This window comes from Bacillus rossius, chromosome 12, assembly GCF_032445375.1.
Source record: "Bacillus rossius redtenbacheri isolate Brsri chromosome 12, Brsri_v3, whole genome shotgun sequence".
NCBI classification, from domain to species: Eukaryota; Metazoa; Arthropoda; class Insecta; order Phasmatodea; family Bacillidae; genus Bacillus; species Bacillus rossius.
The window spans coordinates 12302158-12321061 of record NC_086339.1 but is presented as its reverse complement, the minus strand read 5'-3'; the positions used below and the strand labels follow the sequence as shown (position 1 = coordinate 12321061).

Genomic DNA, 18904 nt, shown 5'->3' with positions numbered 1-18904 from the left:
GATCCGGCTTTCAAAAGGAACGCGAAGGGAGGCGGTAAGGCGATTCTGGTAAAGTAGCACGTCGAGTAATGGCTAGAGACACGGAAATTTCGCGCATTCATTTAGTCGCAAGTTAGAATGCAAACCTTCACACTCTCGCACTGTTTTCATGATTGGAGCGCAGTTATTAAAACACGCCCCTCCGAGACCGTGAGCCAACGACGCCCAGCTAGGAGAGAAGTAGGCGAATCGGGTAGTGCCGATTAACAAGGATAAACATGCCCTCGCTAAGAAATAAACCAATGGGAAAGCGAGCATGGGTTGAGCACACCTATTACTAGAGACCCGTGAATTTCGCGGATTCAGTGACCTCCAGGATAGACTCCAATATCCTCTACACACTCGGGCAAATGCCAACTGTTCATTGGCTGTTGACTTGTGAGTCGTCTCGACTGGGTGGCCTGTGATTCGACATTTCTATGAGTGAGGGTCTCTAATTGGCCCTCATTCCTCCAGATTAACAGAGAACCAATGACAGAAGCAGCACTAAGGTATAATTATTTGAATTTTAGCATAACACGAAATGAATCCGCGAAATTCACGGGTCTCTACCTATTACCTTACATTCTACTCTGAAGCCAGACGAATCTGCGAAATTTCCGGGTCTCTAGAATGGCATCGTCTCCACGAGCCAGGCGCAGATATTTCCACCGTGTTGCATGCCACTACAGGGCTTCAGATGGTAACAGAACTGATAACTGTTTTTGATTGTGATAAGTGTATAGCTGGGTTAATTGCGATGTCCGAATCTACTTATTCCTAAAGTAGTCACCAGAGCGCAGTAAATATAGAGCGCCAAAATATTTTTTTTTCGATATTTATTTTTACTATTTTCGTGCTTTTTAAATGTGTAGGCAGCTAAGTTTTGAATATTGAGTCGACTTGTGAAATTTGTGGGAGTTAAATAATATTGATTTATATTCTGTAAGACAAAAGTAAATGCTAATAAATGTGCCTTATTTTCTGTTTACCTTTTGAAACGGAAACCGGAAACAGAAAAAAAAAGACAAAGATTGGGACAAAAAGTTCAAGTTGACTAATGTATTCGGTCTAGGGAGATTCGAACCATCGCCCACACCACCCATGACGTCTGGGGGTCACGTGGGCCAATCACTGATCAGTGTCCGTCAGACACAATTCGGGACATTGCAATTATTGTATACGGGTCTTTGCAGGCTTCCTGGATACTGTTAACATTGAAGTTTAACTCAAGCTATGTAGTTACTAAAGACGTATAGGGCCTACCGGTATGCGATTGCACGCACAAAAAGTACACTACGTAGTTTTTTTCTCTCCGTGGATAGACTGCATGGGATGATCTGCACGAAGCCTCCTTACACCATTTAGAGCAAAATGTCATATAAATGCAGGTCATATTCCCAGTACTGACGGAGTTTACCGGGTATGGAAATGGATGGAGGACAGCAACGAACACGTATCACGACGCATGCCACTACTCAGAAATATATTTTCTGTACTTTTACAAAAGATTCCTTTTTAAAAAAATTTTTAAGAAAAAGTTTGTAATACTATAATAAATATATTGTAAATTTGTATAACACATGGGAATGGTTATTTTTGCATATATGAAATAGGCTACTTTTTTTTCTCTCGAGATGATACTGATATTTGTTACGAACATTTGCCCATAATTTTATATTTTAACTGATGTTTCATTCAAGCATGAAGGCAAAAATAAAAAAAAAACTCCAAAGTGTACCAAACTAAATAAAATGCCACCGCATATACAAGCGCGTGAATTTGGAGTGATTTTTGTTCGAATAAAGCAGCATGTAACATGTTTTACATGTGAGCATACCAGAACAATAATTATTGTACAGTCGAAATGTCCCTTGCAATAATCGTTGAGAAGGGAGTGAATTCAATTACATCACGAAAGCAAGAGGAATTGTGTTTGCTAAGTGTCTGTGAATTTCTTTATTATAACTGTGTGATTTTTATATTTATGATTAATATTGGAGTCTTGCCAAATTATTTAAGCAATAGGTTAGAAAAAATTCAAATGTACATTCTTATGTCACACGTAATTGCAATAAATTCCATTTGCAATATAGGAGGACCGCTTCAGCTCAACAGTCAATCTATGCTAAAGGTCTCCAGGAATACAATAATTCGCCAGTTTACATTAGAGAATGTCCACATTTAAAAATGTTCAGGAAACACTTACGAAACTATTTGTCATGCAAAAGACAGCAATGACTTCAATACCAACTTATAAGTCGGATGGTGTATATATGTATACCAAGGTGATTTTGTATGTATACGATGTTATAATGTTGTCAGTTTTGGATGTATGAAACCTGTGTTTTATTTTTATGTGATTATGTTAGCCTCTGTGCTGTTTAACAACAATAAATAAATACATTCTTCCATTCAACATGGCGTCAAATAAAGGTAACAAATTCTCTTGATTCTCTAAAGTATGAGTGCTGCGCTATCTCTTGCTTGAGATGTTAACTACAGGATCATCTTAATTCCGAGAATTCCCGACAGAATGATGGCTAAAAAAAAAAAAAGTCAGTGGCCAGTGAGAAGCCGCCGTGGAGCGGGGAGACCCGAGGGAATGAATGGCCCGGGTCCACACTGCTTTGACGCGGGCCGGCCCGATGGCGGGAGAAGAGAACAAGATGTCAGCGATCACAGCGCCGCGCGGCGGCGGCTACGCGAACACAAATGCTGTGACGCCGAGTGAGGCAGTGGCGCGGCTGCGCTTTCTCTGGGGAGGGGAGTCACGCTCGGCTGAGGTCAACACTGACATATCCAAGTCACAATTAGCCACACATGAAAATAGCAACTTTTTACACCTAATTTACCTTATTTATTACATAACTGTACCCAACTAATATGTTCCTACATATCGCCGATTGGAATGGAGCTGCTGTAAATATCAAACGCGGTAATAATTTGGAATTCGATGTCATATTGCGTTCTTCACGCAGTAAAATCTAATACAAATCATCCCCTTTCTTTCAATTTACTGGTTTAACAATAAAGACTATACAAATGGATGGTTTTATATTTGTACATGGCACCCAAAATTATTTAGAGCAGTCGGAAAATTTTTTTCACAAGTTTCTGTCCATATTCCCTTCCATAGTGTGGATACTGCTTAGCTGTTAAAGATGAACAAATGTATTTATTTTATATAACATCCTGATGTTTATATTTGTCGATAATTCGCGTTGAATATCCAAAAATGATTAAAACACAATTCTCGTTGGATTCTGACTCAATGTTCATTCCACAAATTTAAATGATATCGCCGATTCGTATGTCCACCGAGAACCCGTCACAAACAAATACAAAAAAAAAGTTTTAAAAAAGGCTATGTACGTTGCGATATGCAAATGCAAGAAAACAGCGATGAAACCGTTTAACGCGGAGTTAATTTGAATTCCGAACAGCAGGAAGTTTACAGTTGTCCTACGTCCGATTGGGAGGGAACCTAGCTACTAGACCGCAATGCACGATGAGCATAGGAACATGGGGAGATCGTCGGCGGGAGGTTATGTTGTGGCAGGAATGTGATGTGATGGTGTTGCCCCAGCCCTACCGGTGCTCCTGACGTCGAGATGACCAATCACAGCCGGCGAACGAAACAACACGCGGGCACTGTGATCACTTCTCTTCCGACCGGCACCGAAAAAACACAACTTTTTTTAAATTTTTTTTTATTTCTAGCACGCGCAGAAAACACACGCCATACGCGCCTTCGCACTCGGTATCCCCGCGCCGAACGCCAGCTCGCGACTGAGGCGAAGCTGGAAAGTGTACAGGGGAGGGGGGAGACCTCACAGTGCTGGAGTCTGGTCGGACTGGTTGTCGCCCCTCCCCTCCTCAAGACGCACAACTTCCCCTCTCCCGCCTCGGCGGCCAACCGTCAAACTGCCACTTCCCTCGCCAGAAACAGAAACGTCTCTCACGCAGGTGCAGCTGTAGTAGAGGTTCCCGAGTCCAACCACACAGTGCGTGCCATCACAAAGTAAATAAAGTACTAGTACGTAGTGGACAACTGATTCTTCGCATTTTCTCTTCATGATAACTGTGCTATAAGATAAAGAAACTGACCAACATCAGTGCTGTTTTATCACGCTTAAAATTTACAATGAAATATGGTACTACATGTTATTACAACGTGCAGTAAAATAAATTTATTGATACAACAATGTTTTTTTTCTCCATATATTTATTAGAATTAAAGGTAAATATTTACAACTAAATATAGTTTTCAATGACAGTACAACAATATTATGTTACCTAAAATTAACATTATTTTACAAGCAATGATAGGTATAATAAAATCTTATCTTCACACGTCCCTGTTAGGTTTTATTATTCTTTTTGATTTCTCCCTTCCGTAGGAGACAGTAAAGTAATCTTTTTTTCTTCTTACTTTCATCTTCTGACTGCCCGACTCAATGTTCCTCCACAAATCCATTTTTGACGTGACAACATCTAATAAATCGATGAACGCCGGCTGCACGCGCGAAAAAATGTCCCGTAACGCACATTGTCCCGTTACGCTCATTGTACGCTTGCGCCGCATCTATCTCTCTCTTCCACTCGATTGGAACAACCATCGATTTGACTTTTTCGACGCACATTATACTTGAAATTCTCCCATTCGTTTCCTACTTTTCCTATCATCGTCCTATCCTTAACAGAATAACACAGATTGGAAGAAGTTAAATAGCAAATATGTATAAACGTTATAGTTAAAATAATCTCTTCGTTAAAGTAATAAACATATTTGAATTAATGAGTGCAAATAAAAGTAAATTTATCAATTAAATTGTAGATTTCATTTCACTCCTTCTTTGTATCCATACAAAATAGTGATAATTCAATACAAATGATTCAATTTTATTCATAAAAGTATGCAATCATTTCATCAATGTTTTGTTATGACGTCACGTTAAACAATCGTCCGTAAACCGACTTTACAGACAACCATTTTTTTTTTTTTTTTGGAGGGAGGGGGTTTGGTAGTAAGTCTTTATTACTTGGATTCCAAAGCAAATGATATGTTTTATAAACTTCTATCTTCGCGTCACCCCGTGTTCGCTGCCTGCGCGCTGCCGGACGAGCGAGCCCCGAACACGTCCACTATTGAAGACCGACAGCTGGCTGGCTGTTCGCGGCGCGCGGCTGGCGGCTCTGCACGTGTTCGAGGCTCCGTCCACACGGCGCGAGTCCTGTTCGCGGCGCGCTGCACTGCAGCTGCGGCGCGCATGTGTGCACGCGCGCCTGAACACGTCATTTTTCGTACGCCTTTGTGACGTTATATACCGTAACCTTTCTAGTATTAGCACACATTTCAGGCGAATATTTATCGTACCGGAAATACGTTATATTCCACGAAAATATCAGTCGGTGGCACGAAGTGAATATAAGGTATGTGATATAATTATCCTTTAAAATAGTCTATTAAAATTAATATTTTGCGGTTTCAATCCGGTCAAAATAAGAAAATAATATATCAAAATAATACGCATGGTCTATTTACACAAAACCTCACCTAAAGGGAAATGTTATTCACATGCATAATGCGAACTTATCATATCTTAGATGTACATTACAATAGGATGTTCAAGTACATTTTATGTGTATATGTTTACACAACAACCATTTTTGTTGGAACAGTATGCTTGTAGAATAAAAATGTAATTTGTAAATTTTCCTGATTACCTGGATGCCATAACAAGGGCGATTCCAGCCTGGGATTTTGGGAAGGGCGATTTGGGTATGAAGGAAGTGGCTGACTGAAAGATTTTGGGTGGCAGGTATTGAAATACTCGTACCTTCCAGATAAATGGAATTTCAGAAAATTTGAAAATTAATATTGCCCTAAAGGTTTAACGAACTTCTGACATCTTCAAATTGTTTTTTATATAACGCCAGTTATGTTTAGTTATGGGAGATTAACGGGTGAAAGGGGGAGGGGTTAGCTTCCATAGCCCCTCCCATGCGACCGCCACTGCGCCATATTGGTTCCAACAGTTGTTTTTTTTTTTTTTTTTTTTCATCATTTAATATTGAAAAATATGCCAATGTTATGGCAGAGGTCAAACATTAAAATATTTACAAATACCACAGCAAAGTGTCTACTGACAACGTTATTGCAGCTACAGTCATTCCCAAATATGTATTCAATACTAAACACCCACAAATTCATGGGGGAAACTATTTACAGCAGCCAGTCAGTCACTGTTATCTTCAGGCACTGCTTTTACGAAGCCAGAATTTTAAAATCCAGAAATATAAAATTGTTAACGCCTGAAATCTGTTGAAACTAATATGACAGATTTATGTTCCTATCTTTCCTCAATTATTTACAGCGGGTCAAGCGATATGTGTAAATAAATTAAAAAAAAAAAAACTTAATATTTAAACACGAATAGTAAAACACTACCGTTAAATAAACATTTGTAAATGATAATTCGTTGCATTGGTTTTATTCATGCACTTAAGTTTATAGTGATTTTTTTTTATTGAGGTAGGTCAAAGTCGATAAGGCCCAGAAGAGCCCTACATCAGATAGAAACCTAGCTATTTGAAAACTGCTAAATATATCAGAGTGGCGTCTGTTTAAATAAACATTTAAGGATAACCAATAGTATAAGTAGTTTTTAAACAGTATTTTTAGAAGAGTGAAAATGGCTGAAAACACTTTTTTTTATTCCTTCAGTAAATAAATTAGGCATGAAGCCACCGGCACAGATTCTTGGAAAGTTCTCATGGGACTTGCTTTACATCTTTATCTTAATTTAAACGTCATATAATGTTATGCTTACCACTTGCCCTATGCACGACGAGAAGACTGCGCACCAGTCCAGAGGCGACACCGCGCTAGAAGCAACAGCGAGCTTCGCGCTTATCACCTCGCCTCACTGACACACATACACCCCTGACGAGGCGGGCCCCTTTTATTTGGGGAATCTTTCTTTTCACAGACGAGAGAGCCAAACGCCCGATCTTCGCTTTTTTTTTTTGTTTATTGTAAATAAATATGGCGGTGTTGATAAAAGGATACTAATGGTCAATTAGGTTACGTTAGCTACATTATAAATACTTTAAAAGATTGTGGACGGTTGATTTGGTTAGGATAGCTACATAAAAGATACGAAAAAAAAAAGCATGAACTTCGGGGAACTTCGGGTTTTGGCTCTCTCGTCTGTGAAAAGAAGGCTTCCCTCGTACTTGTGTCAGTGAGGCGGGGTGATAAGTGTGACGATGCTTGCTGTTGCTTCTACCGCGGTGTCGTCTACAAATCGCAAGACTGTTGTAGACTGGCGCGCGGTCTACTCGTCGTGCATAAGGGCAACTATGAAATATGGACGGTAACCATAACATCATGTGGCTTTCAAAAATAAAAAAGTTAGTCTAAAAAACAAAACACGCGATTTACCCCTTTTCACTCTCCTAAAAAATACAGTTTAAAAACGCAATAATACGCCCTCAGCGCATTCTTGAATGCTTCTCGTGAACAGACGCCACTCGGATATGCTGAGCAGTTATCCAATGGCGTGGTTTCTTCTGAGGCCCTACACACCGCCCAAACTTCACATTCCTACCCTCTGGTAATAATGCCGTAAATTTAGTGCATATATCAGAATTGAGAGCTACAGACCAACGAATACAACCTTGTTTATAACTGAAGTGATTTTTGAAATCTAAGCATATTGATTTTGATAACGTGTTCTTTATATTTTATGGTACACAAATTTCACTAGCATATTACATAATTAAAAATGATACAAAAATGATGAATAAAAAAATATACATGCACAGAGGCTCAGAAGCAACTGAAGTTCATAAACGCGAGCCCAGCGGGAGTTCAGATCGAACCCGAGACAGATGCTAAAAAGAGAGCGTGACGCGTCTGCGATAACGGCCGCCGACGACTCTTCCGGAATTAATTATTTTTTTCTTTTCAATTAATGGATGCGTCAACTGATACGTAATGGCATCATCTCGGAACAGATTAATCAGCTAAGACTCGTGGGTACGAAAGAGTCCGACGATGTAAGGGGGTGGGAGAGAGGAAACACGTTTCAAGTGGAGCGATTGCGTCGTCGGAAGAACGCCAGACGCGAGAAGGGGCAAAACAAGTATGTAGTGCTTGATGCCTTGCAGACGGAAGGCGACGTGTCATGGAGTGTGTTTGCGGTGGCCAAATTACCCGAGACGCGAGATGAGACGCTGTAGTGGGATATCCCCCCCCCCCCCTTTTTTCCCGAAGTTATTATAAAAAAAAATTTGCATAAAGTCAGTTAAGACAGTATGCTACTGTGGTGTCGGCGCTAGGGGGAGGGGAAAGGGGGGGGGGAAGGGCTAGCCACTGAATTACTGCTGGTTACATAATATATTAAGGCGGTTGTGGTGGTGTCGATGTAGGGATGGGTTCCCCCAGCCTTTCGTCATAGACTATCCCAAACACCTCTGTACCGGCTGAAGTGGATTACTACTACTACATACTGTAGGCCCATATGTGTTAGAGTCAACAGTAATATAATTTTTTTTAATATACATGTACACAGGGCCGAATTTAGGGGAGGGCAACCGGGGCGAAAGCCCCGGGGCCTCCACAAACGGAGGGCCCCCACAAACGGAGCGCCCCCGCAATAATTTCATATAATTCTTGTCTCCGATTATATTTATGTATGTTTTTTAAATACTAAGAGAATCTACTTGATTTCACAATAAAGTATTTATTGGAAAACTCGACTGAAAAAAAAATTGTTCATTTTATTTGGAAAATAATTTGGGGCCAGGGGGCCTCCGCTCCTCTGTTGGCCCGAGGCCTCCAGACCTCTAAATCCGGCTCTGCATGTACATGTTTTAAATTTTTTTTTAATATCCCTCCCCCCCCCCCCCCCTGGGAAAATAAAATTCCTGTATCTGCATTGGCGAGCCAATCCGTACGGATCCGTGTCCGTCTGCGTGCTGTTGTGGAAACTATGTTCCGTTAGATCCGTCTACGTTTCCGTGTCACTGTAGAACGGGCCCGAAAACGTACAGTTTCGTATCACAACTACTTAAACACGAAAATGGACTTAACTTGTTTAAACACTACACAAATGCTGGAAATGTCTTCTTTTTTTTTTGTGACGTGACAACGTCTAATAAATCAATGAACGCCGGCTGCACGCACGAAAAAGTGTCCCGTTACGCACATTGTTCCGTTACGCTGTGTCCCGTTACGTACATTGTTCCGTCACGCTGTGTCCCGTTGCGCTCATTGTACGCTTGCGCCGCATCTATCTCTCTTCCACTCGACTGTTTATAAAGTGAAGTGAAAAGTTAATGTGGTTTTCATTGCTTATTACAACAACAATTTCGGCAATAAAGGTTCATTATTCTTGCATTTTAAAAATCTGATTACTAATATAATTTCAAGTATTTATTCTTTTATTATTAAAATAAAAATGATTCAATTTTATTCATAAAGTATGCAATCATTTCATCAATGTTTTGTTATGACGTTGTCACGTTAAACTATCTTCCGTAAACCGACTTTACAGACAACCAATTTTTTTTTTATCAATTTACTTCTCTCCGGAATGGTGTTTAAAAAACTCGACTGCAGTGCAAAACAGGGGGAAGCCTACAACTCACGTAGTTTCTGTTCCCTGCAAGAATTTCCGAAGATTTTCGAAGTTTTGCGTTTTGGTATTAACGCCACTTCAGCCGCTCAAAAGTTCAAGCATGTTGTGACTGACCTAACCTAACCTAACCCTTCGATTTTTTTAAATTTCAATTTTTGAGAGAAATCCGGAGTTGCACGAACGTGGTAGGGAACCGAAACGACGTGAGTTGTAGGCTACCGCAAAACAGGTCGTAAGAAAACGGATTCTGACTCGACTCCCAGCAGAGCAAGATGGCCGCTGACGGCGGACAAGCGTGTGAAGAAGAGGCAAGTACAGCTCGTGAAACTGTCTGTCCGCGTGGACGCGAGGCAGGCCAGGGTATGGGGATATTTTTGTTCGCTTCGTCAGCTAAATCAACAGGCTTTCCTCTGTGCACTTCAGTTTTCATCGTCGTCACTTTATGCCTCGTTACGTCATTTGTGCTCTCAATTCTCACTACCGTGTTATCTCTCACCTCTCAGAAGGGGCGCAACAACTAAATTTCCAAGGGGGGGTGGAGGGCAATATACCTTTTTATAAAGAATCAAGGTGGTAAATGGTGTTATTTAAGCAGTTTTATTATCTAAAAATTGATTACACAGCACTTTCTTTTCCCCCGTTTTCCCCCACTTCAAGGTTTCAGAGGGGGGGCAAAATACCCTTGCCCCCCCCCCCCCCCCCCCTGTTGTTGCGCCTCTGCCTCTCAGTAGCTACTTTTTAACTGTTCGTATCTGCAACATTTCTTTCGTTCACTGTTTTTTTAAAATAATTTTCAAATGATATTAATTATCATGCTACACATTTTTTTGGGTTATTACTCTAAAATTTTAGAAACCTAACATTAAATTAATTCATAAATTATCTGCATAAAACACTGAGGCCATTTTTTTTTTTTAAATTTTAAAATAAACAAGATCACACAAATATTAGAAACTCGTATGATTGAAAATTATTTAAGTCAAACTTAGCCCAATTTGAAGTCCGAAATGTTAATACTGTTAAAAAAGAAAAGCTAGGAATAAAAAACGAAAAACATTTTGATACTTTATAATTTATAAAGAAATGAATTAAGAGACGCACTGGTTCTAGTTCCGAACTTTTTGCTATCGACTTTTCACATCTTTACTACTCCGGAAAATAACTGCCAACAATTTCACGATCATAATTTTACAGGTTACAACAAACAACATATTTATGGAGCAATTGTTTTCATAGTATGACGTTTGACAAAAAATAAGATGTTAAAATTGCGTACATATAATTTTATTATATAGCAACTTTTATTATCATCCGGTATGGTCTAGTGGCTAGGATACCTGGCTCTCACCCAGGAGGCTCGGGTTCGATTCCCGGTACCGGAAAGCAATATTTTTATATGAACAATTTATATTAAAATTGATCTTGTATATTCAATTTTTTAAAGATCTTTCTTTTTACACAATAAGTGTATCAAACAATACAGAATTCATTTGGAAATAATTTTGTGACCAAATCCAACCCTTTTTCTTTACCACATTTTGATACCGTTATTTACATAGATAAATTTAAATTTTTAGTACATGATTATTAGCCATATCTTCCAAAATAATTTTTGAGATATAACAACAAAAAAGCTCAATTAACTCTGGTTTCACTCTCTGACTTAAAATTAGTGTAAATTCTAAGTCAATAAATAGCATCGCCAGTTTTTGAGTAAAATCATTTCGTACGGACGTTAGATTTGCAATAGGGATATTATTTTTCTGAAATGGAAAACCAATTCTAATAAATGCAGCATTCGCGAGGACAGCATCCGACGCTCATGACCAGGGAGCGGACACACTACAGGGGAAAATGAGCCAGCTTTTATAATAGCTCAATGCTAAATCGAACCTTGGAAAAGTAAATAAAAGTTTTAAAGCTATGGTATTTTACTTATATTTAAGACATCAAGTATTTTATTCCATCTAGTTTCAACTTTATAAAAATTTATATTACTCTTGAACATGATAAATAAAAATTTTTTTATTAATTTTTATTACGTGTTGCACGTGTTGAATCTCGGAACAACGAAGAAGACAATGTGACGTGATGAAAGTGACCGTGCTAGATGCAAGGAATCGTATTCAGTGATCGGAATAATTATGGAATATGCGTGAATTTATGTGTGTTGTGTGTGTTATGTTAAAAGAACAGAAGACTAAGCAACATTGGTATGCTTTGAACACTCTCCCATTCTTCTATTAGCTACGTAAAATGCTGCAAAGCAAAAAATAAAAAAAAAATGCAGGGCTGGTAATTCACACGCTAAAGAAATAATTCCTAGTTTCCTCACACAGATTTTACACACATTTAGACTATTTTTTTGTATACCTACATACAAGGATAGCACTTAGACATATAGTGTATAAATAACACACATAATTTCATAACTTGCGACCCGTTTATTGTAGGTTAAAATTGTGATAACACTGCATTAGTTTACTCAAGTTTGCGGTCTAGTAGCACAATAATTATGAAGAAGACTCAATAGCATTGAGTGTCCACGTTGTACTAGTAGTTTATTTACTCTATGCTCGTGACTATGTGAGAGGTATCCGCCGGGGCATTTAGGTCGGTATTCCACGACACAATAATAAGGGTTTAGGTTCTGAATATGCTACTACACAAATGTGCCCTAACCATTTTCCTAGTACACTTCACCGCTCTCAGGCCCTTAGATAGCACACGGCAAGTCCCTTTGTTTTTAAGGAACGGATTTCAGTGTCCTTACCGCTGGCGTTCTATTGCCCAAATTCTGCGCATGCGCAGAGCTCACTTTTTTCATTGATTTCGTCCACATGTCGGACCCGCGTCTGACGCCATTAACTCGTACATAGTCACTTTTGTGAACATCTGGAGACGTACCAAGCGTGTTGGTGTGCCAAATGAGACTTTGTGATAGTGAAACTATCCTGGAGCACATTTTCTACGCTTTAACGGTCATAAAAACAAATAATCGCCACTTTAAAAGTACTTGAAGAAATTAAAATTACACCATTTAATTCAAGCGATAGTGCTGCTATCTGTAGGATTTTCGGCATGTCAAATGTATCTGCGGTTGCCAAAACATCCGCTAGAATGCACTGAAATCAGTTTCTAGCCTCGTGCAGGGGCACAGTTCACTAAAACGGTTGCTTTTCCGTCACCTAACAGGGATTGGGGTTCGGACAAGTTCTGGAAATACGTCCCGTGAATTAGGTTACGGTTGTATCCCAAACAAGGCAGTGCTTATTCGCTATCTTCACCCGAATGTCTTGGAATACCGCCCTTGGAGTCTTCCCTAACCCGGACCGCTACCAACCAAGTACGCTTAGAATTAAGTTAGGTTAGGTTTAAAAAAAATTGGTTGTCTGTAAAGTCGGTTTACGGACGATAGTTTAACGTGACAACGTCATAACAAAACATTGATGAAATGATTGCATACTTTATGAATAAAATTGAATCATTTTTATATTAATAATAAAAGAATATATACTTGAAATTATACTAGTAATCAGAATTTTTAAAATGCAAGAATAATTAACCTTTATTGCCGAAATTGTTGTTGTAATAAGCAAAAAAAAACGTTAACTTTTCACTTCACTTTATAAACAGTCGAGTGGAAGAGAGATAGGTGCGGCGCAAGCGTACAATGAGCGTAACGGGACACAGCGTAACGGAACAATGTGCGTAAACGGGACACTTTTTCGTGCGTGCAGCCGGCGTTCATAAATTTATTAGACGTTGTCACGTCAAAAATAATGATAATTCGTCGAGACGGCTTGAGAATAGCGGGAGGTTATATAACAGCTTTCCCCTCCACATGAGGAGTATGGGTACACGAATTGGGAGAGGGGTGAAGGAGGGTTCGATGGTGGCGACCCATCCACGACCGTTACCGGGACCCCCATAGCGCGTAGCGGTAACCGAGTCCACCGCCTCCCCCCCACCTCTCCGCCGGCATTCCTCGGCGGGGAACAAGTCCGTCAAGGAGGAGGTGCGTCGGAATCCACCCCTCCACGCCACGCCCATTCGACCACCTATGACGTCGACCATTCGCTCGGCCGGGGGCATTCGACTGTCTGTCCGTCATCACTCTTGAACCTGGCCCTACGGGACACGACACTTCGGAATGTTTGGACGGTCTCTCCGGGTAAAAGGTAACAAGTCAAGAATTCACTTTTTGCAGGAGAAACAAAAAAACTCTTAGATAAAAATTGAATTTAAGAGGCCACTCCAGTGTTTCAGGGGCACTACACTACTACACAACCCGCGTTAACCTCATAAGATTCAATGCTATTTTCATTTTGCTTATAACTAATTAACTAATATAAGTAGGGAGAGCGTGCCGACTCTGGAACATAGGCGAGGGGGGGAGCGGGGTAATCCGGGGATTATCCCATTTTTTATGGTTTTTTACGCATTTTTTTATGGTTTTTTATGTGCAAATCCAGTTTTTTATGTGCAAATCCAGTTTTTTATGCGCTAATCCAGTGGCTAATCCGCTAATCCAGTGGCTAATCCGCAAATCCGCAAATCCGCAAATCTGCAAATCCGCAAATTCGTAAATTCGCAAATCTGCTAATCCGGAGATCCGCAAATCCGCAAATTCACAAATCCGCAAATCCGCAAATCGCAAATCCGCAAATCCGCCATTTTGTATTTCTAGAAATTTCCACCAACTTCGAATCGTGATGTCATGATTCTGTGTCGTCTGCTGGAGGCCGCCATCTTGATTTCTTCTGGCCGCCATCTTGTTTCGTCTGCTGGAGGCCGCCATCTTGATTTTTCCTGGTCGCCATCTTGTTTCGTCTGCTGGAGGCCGCCATCTTGATTTTTCCTGGTCGCCATCTTGTTTCGGCTGCTGGAGGCCGCCATCTTGTGTGACGTCATATAGTTCTGTTGGTCGCCACCAGGTAGCAGCAGGTATTATTTTATTTTAACTAAAATATTTTCAGTGCCGAGGCTGGGATTCGATCCATGGGACGTGAAAACGTCCAGGATGTCGTGGTTACGAGGCGGACGCCTTGACCACTAGACCACGAGACCAATTGGAATATGGTGGAATAAATAATCTATATATGCTACGTACTGACGGCAAGTTTATAATAAATGGGGGAGGGTGTTTTTGTTTTCCTTAATGCATACCTAAGGCGCCACATTTGAAATTAAAATTATTATACAGCCGCCATCTTTAATTCCAGCACAGACTACCAGATGGTGCCAAATTCAAAAATTAGTTGCCAGAGGCGCCGCCATCTTGGTTCTCAAGTTGGCTGGTAGATGTCGCTAGTATCGCGCGGCAAATTCAAAAATTAGTTGCCAGAGGTGCCACCATCGTGATTCTCAAGTTGGCTACCAGAGTGTGCCACCGTCGCCATCTTTATTTCATATTTCAGCTGCCAGGGCGCAGCACCATTCGATAGGTCGAATGCTAATCGATATATTTACTTTTATTTCATATTTCAGCTGCCAGGGCGCAGCACCATTCGATAGGTCGAATGCTAATCGATATATTTACTTTTATTTCATATTTCAGCTGCCAGGGCGCAGCACCATTCGATAGGTCGAATGCTAATCGATATATTTACTTTTATTTCATATTTCAGCTGCCAGGGCGCAGCACCATTCGATAGGTCGAATGCTAATCGATATATTTACTTTTATTTCATATTTCAGCTGCCAGGGCGCAGCACCATTCGATAGGTCGAATGCTAATCGATATATTTACATTTATTTCATATTTCAGCTGCCAGGGTGCAGCACCATTCGATAGGTCGAATGCTAATCGATATATTTAGTAACAAGTGTTGCTACCAGAGGGCGCGATATTTAAATTTAAAAAAATATTACAACCTTTAAACAATTCTCCGCCATCTTGGATTCAACAGCCCCACCATCTTGGAAGCACATGATACACCCAAGGACTCGTTCCAATACATGCACAGAGTGCACCGAAAAGATTGTTCCCTTACATGCACAGAGTGCACCATATTGAATGATCATGATATGTGTTCCTTTATATGCATCAGAAGCAGGCATAAGAAATTTTTTCTTATAGGCATACTTTAGTGTTAGCTTTCCTGTAATGCATTTAATAATAGTGTAAGCTCATTATTATTATTTAGTGATAGTGAATTTATAACTATGATGTGTAGTCTCATTCTCTTCATCTCGACGTGGCGGAAGATTCTCTGGAGTGTAAGCTGAAAAAAAATAAATAAATAAAAACTTGTGTTTGAATTTATAGTGGTATGCTGCTTTCCACATCACCTTAGAGACTATGTCTCAGGAGGTACAGCATTAGATGCGTTAACTCCTTTTTTTTATACATGGCGAGTTTCCCCGAGAGGCCTATTTTCCATGTTTAACAAGGGCGCAAGCATTATGCTTCACCGTCACTCTCTCCGAAGCCGCTGTCCACTCCATCATCTGGCTCCACTTGCTCTTGAGCCTCCATTACAGCTTCAAAGCATGCTATAATACCGTTGTAAAGGTATGTTAGAAACTCGTATTCCTCTGGAAATGCAGCGAACAAATTGATCGCGGAGACCTCTAGATGGTGTACTATCGCATCTATATTCATGCCGATGCAAGCATGAAGCGCATATTCAATGCAATCGCGCATTTCCTCAAAAGCAGCCATGTTCATTATGGAATTGTCAGAGACAGAATGAAGACTATAGTTGACCTGGTCTTGACGGAAAGATGACATGCAAACCCGATGTCGCGCTACACATTCCAATGAGGCGCCCAGCGCGGGCTGACGTCACAGCTTGTTGATCCCAAGCTGCAGAGTGCTGGGTCGTGTTCAGGAAGTAGTCCACACATTATAAATACATTGCAGGAATAGAATCTCAACAACAGCCCACACAAACGATTCCATAGAATATGCTTCGATTGAGAACAAGCAATAAGGTAAAATAAAATGTGTATATGTAATCTTAAACTCCCATATCCTTTCTCTTTACCCATGTCCTCACGGTATCGGGAAACCCCTTCCAAGACACCTGGAATCTTTCACCACGCTTTCGATGAATTTTATTTACCAAGTATGTATCGGGGTATTTTGTAATTTGAATTTCTGAAGCATAAAAAACACCTTGTATTTCATTTCCATCCATATCACTCAAGTTATACACACGCGGAAAGCTGGACCTCATAGCTGTTACTTTAAACACTTCGTGAGACCAATTCGGTGTAAACCCCTTTTCAAAAACTTTCTTGTTTCGTGACACGCATACATGATCCCCCACACGAGCCTTAGGTTTTCTAGGGTCAATTGTCTTTACATATTTGTAAACACTTTGTAGCAAAGAGTCATCCTTCACTTGATTCGGAGCCATGCCAATGGTGCGGTGGAATCTGTTATTGTAGACACGTAGAACTTGTGGTAAAATTTTAAGCCACTTATAATTTCCTTGAGCTGAAAACTCGCGAAAAAGCAGCGATTTTAGAGATCTATTAAACCGCTCTACCACACTTGCTTTAATCTCACTGTGAGTGGAATAATGATTAATATTTTTTCTTTTCATAAGAGCTCTGAAAGTTGAATTATAAAATTCTGTTCCCGCATCACTTTGAATACTTTTAAAACTTCCTGCTTCTTTCAAAATACTTCTCATGGCAGCAGTAACCATCACACCTGTCTTTTGTTTAACTGGAACTGCATAAGCACGTTTGCTGTACACATCTATGGCAGTCAGGATGTACTTGTAACCACTGTTCACTTTACTGTATGGTATCATTTCTACCAAATCAATCTGTAGTAAATCATGGAGTCCATATGTTAAAACCCTTCTGCGAGGAAATATAATACGTTTGCCTCGGTGAAGCTCGTATGCAATCCCACGCTGTGCGTCGCTCATTTTGCAATGTATCCTGATTCTTGTAACTCTTCAAGTATCGAAAGGATTTCGTTATTGTGTCCGGTGTGGCCAGAAGCCTGCGAGGCCATTAACAACCTGAGTCGATCTACTATCTCATTCGGATCATTCCAATAAATGAACTCTCGTTTACGACCTAAATCCAATGTTTTATGTAACAATCCACTTCCTCGTTGCTGCGAACCAATATGTGGAAACAGTTGCTTAATGATATCAAATTTCGCATGTGACGTGCTTTTATAGAGATTTGTTGCAGGATCATTCTTTTTAAAATAAGCATTTGTAAGCTCTAGTAGATTACCATATTGTTTAAGGGCCGATTCCGAGTACGTATGCGGCTCTCTGCGAAATAAAAGTTCAAATAAACCAGGAGCAGGTTGTATTAGTTCATCTTTAACGCGAATCATATTGTTATCGTGAAAAAATACTTCCGTGTCCCCTAAAAACCAGCGGTTATGTCGTTTAGATACACCATAGGTTCCATCACCAGAGCGAAGGTTGTAGCTCTGCAAATAAGACTGCACTCCACCTAAAGAATCATCATATGGAACACCGTGATGTTTTAAAGGAATAGCGGTCGAGTCATCACTGTCGCTTGATTCTAAATATTGTTTCACAGTAGCTTCTTCCGCAGAATCCTGCTTCACAGTATCGATAGACTGTGCGAGCGATGTAGTAGGTCCAAGTTTATCCAAACGCGAATTAACAGACTTGAATATTTCTTCATTAATTGCATCCCTCTCCAAACGAGCTCGTTTGGCAAGTAGATACTTTGCACGAACATTTTCTATGACGCGCTCCAACTTACTAGCCTCAAGAGACATGACTGCAGAGTTAGCGATAGCATATCACCCTTTTATATACAACTAGCATCAATACGTGAGTGATCTAGGCATGTCTAGAGCTTGATGGTTTTGGAGGTGCTGGTTTTGGAGGTGCTGGTTTTGGAGGTGTTGGTTTTGGAGGTGCTGGTTTTGAAGATGCTGTTTTTGCAGGTGCTGGTTTTGGAGGTGAAGGTTTCTTAGACAACACACCGCGAGAATATTCATCAGGAGTAATCGTCAAAACACCAACAGTGCGATTCATTTGTGAAAGCTGTTGTACAATTCCAGCATTAATTTTCAATACCATCTCAACCATGTTAGCATTTAGTGCATCATTTAGTTCCTCTATAAATGTTTCTGCGAATAAATCTAACCTGCTCTCCAACGAGGTGCACATATCACCCAACTTTGTCGACACAGCTGAAAGACTTTCATTTAATTGAGCAATTAAATGCTGTTCTTTAGCCTCCATATTGCGCAAGAACTCCATAATCCCCACTTGCAC

General features: G+C 40.2%; 1 protein-coding gene and 1 non-coding gene across 6 annotated transcripts in view; one reads left to right on the top strand and one right to left on the bottom strand.

Annotated features, from left to right (window-relative positions):
- The window catches only part of LOC134537539 (spectrin beta chain), a 276676-nt gene that overhangs the window by 229749 nt on the left and 28023 nt on the right, over positions 1-18904 (bottom strand). For 4 of the 5 annotated variants that reach the window (XM_063378088.1, XM_063378090.1, XM_063378089.1 and 1 more), the window contains exon 1: positions 3614-7149. The exons of the other annotated variant lie outside the window; for it this stretch is intronic. The gene's annotated coding sequence lies outside the window, so the exon portion shown is untranslated. Of the gene's footprint in view, positions 1-3613; positions 7150-18904 lie in introns of those variants that run through there. 5 annotated transcript variants of the gene reach the window in all.
- Positions 10979-11050, top strand: Trnae-cuc (transfer RNA glutamic acid (anticodon CUC)). Its single transcript has one exon. It is a non-coding gene; the product is annotated as a tRNA-Glu (tRNA).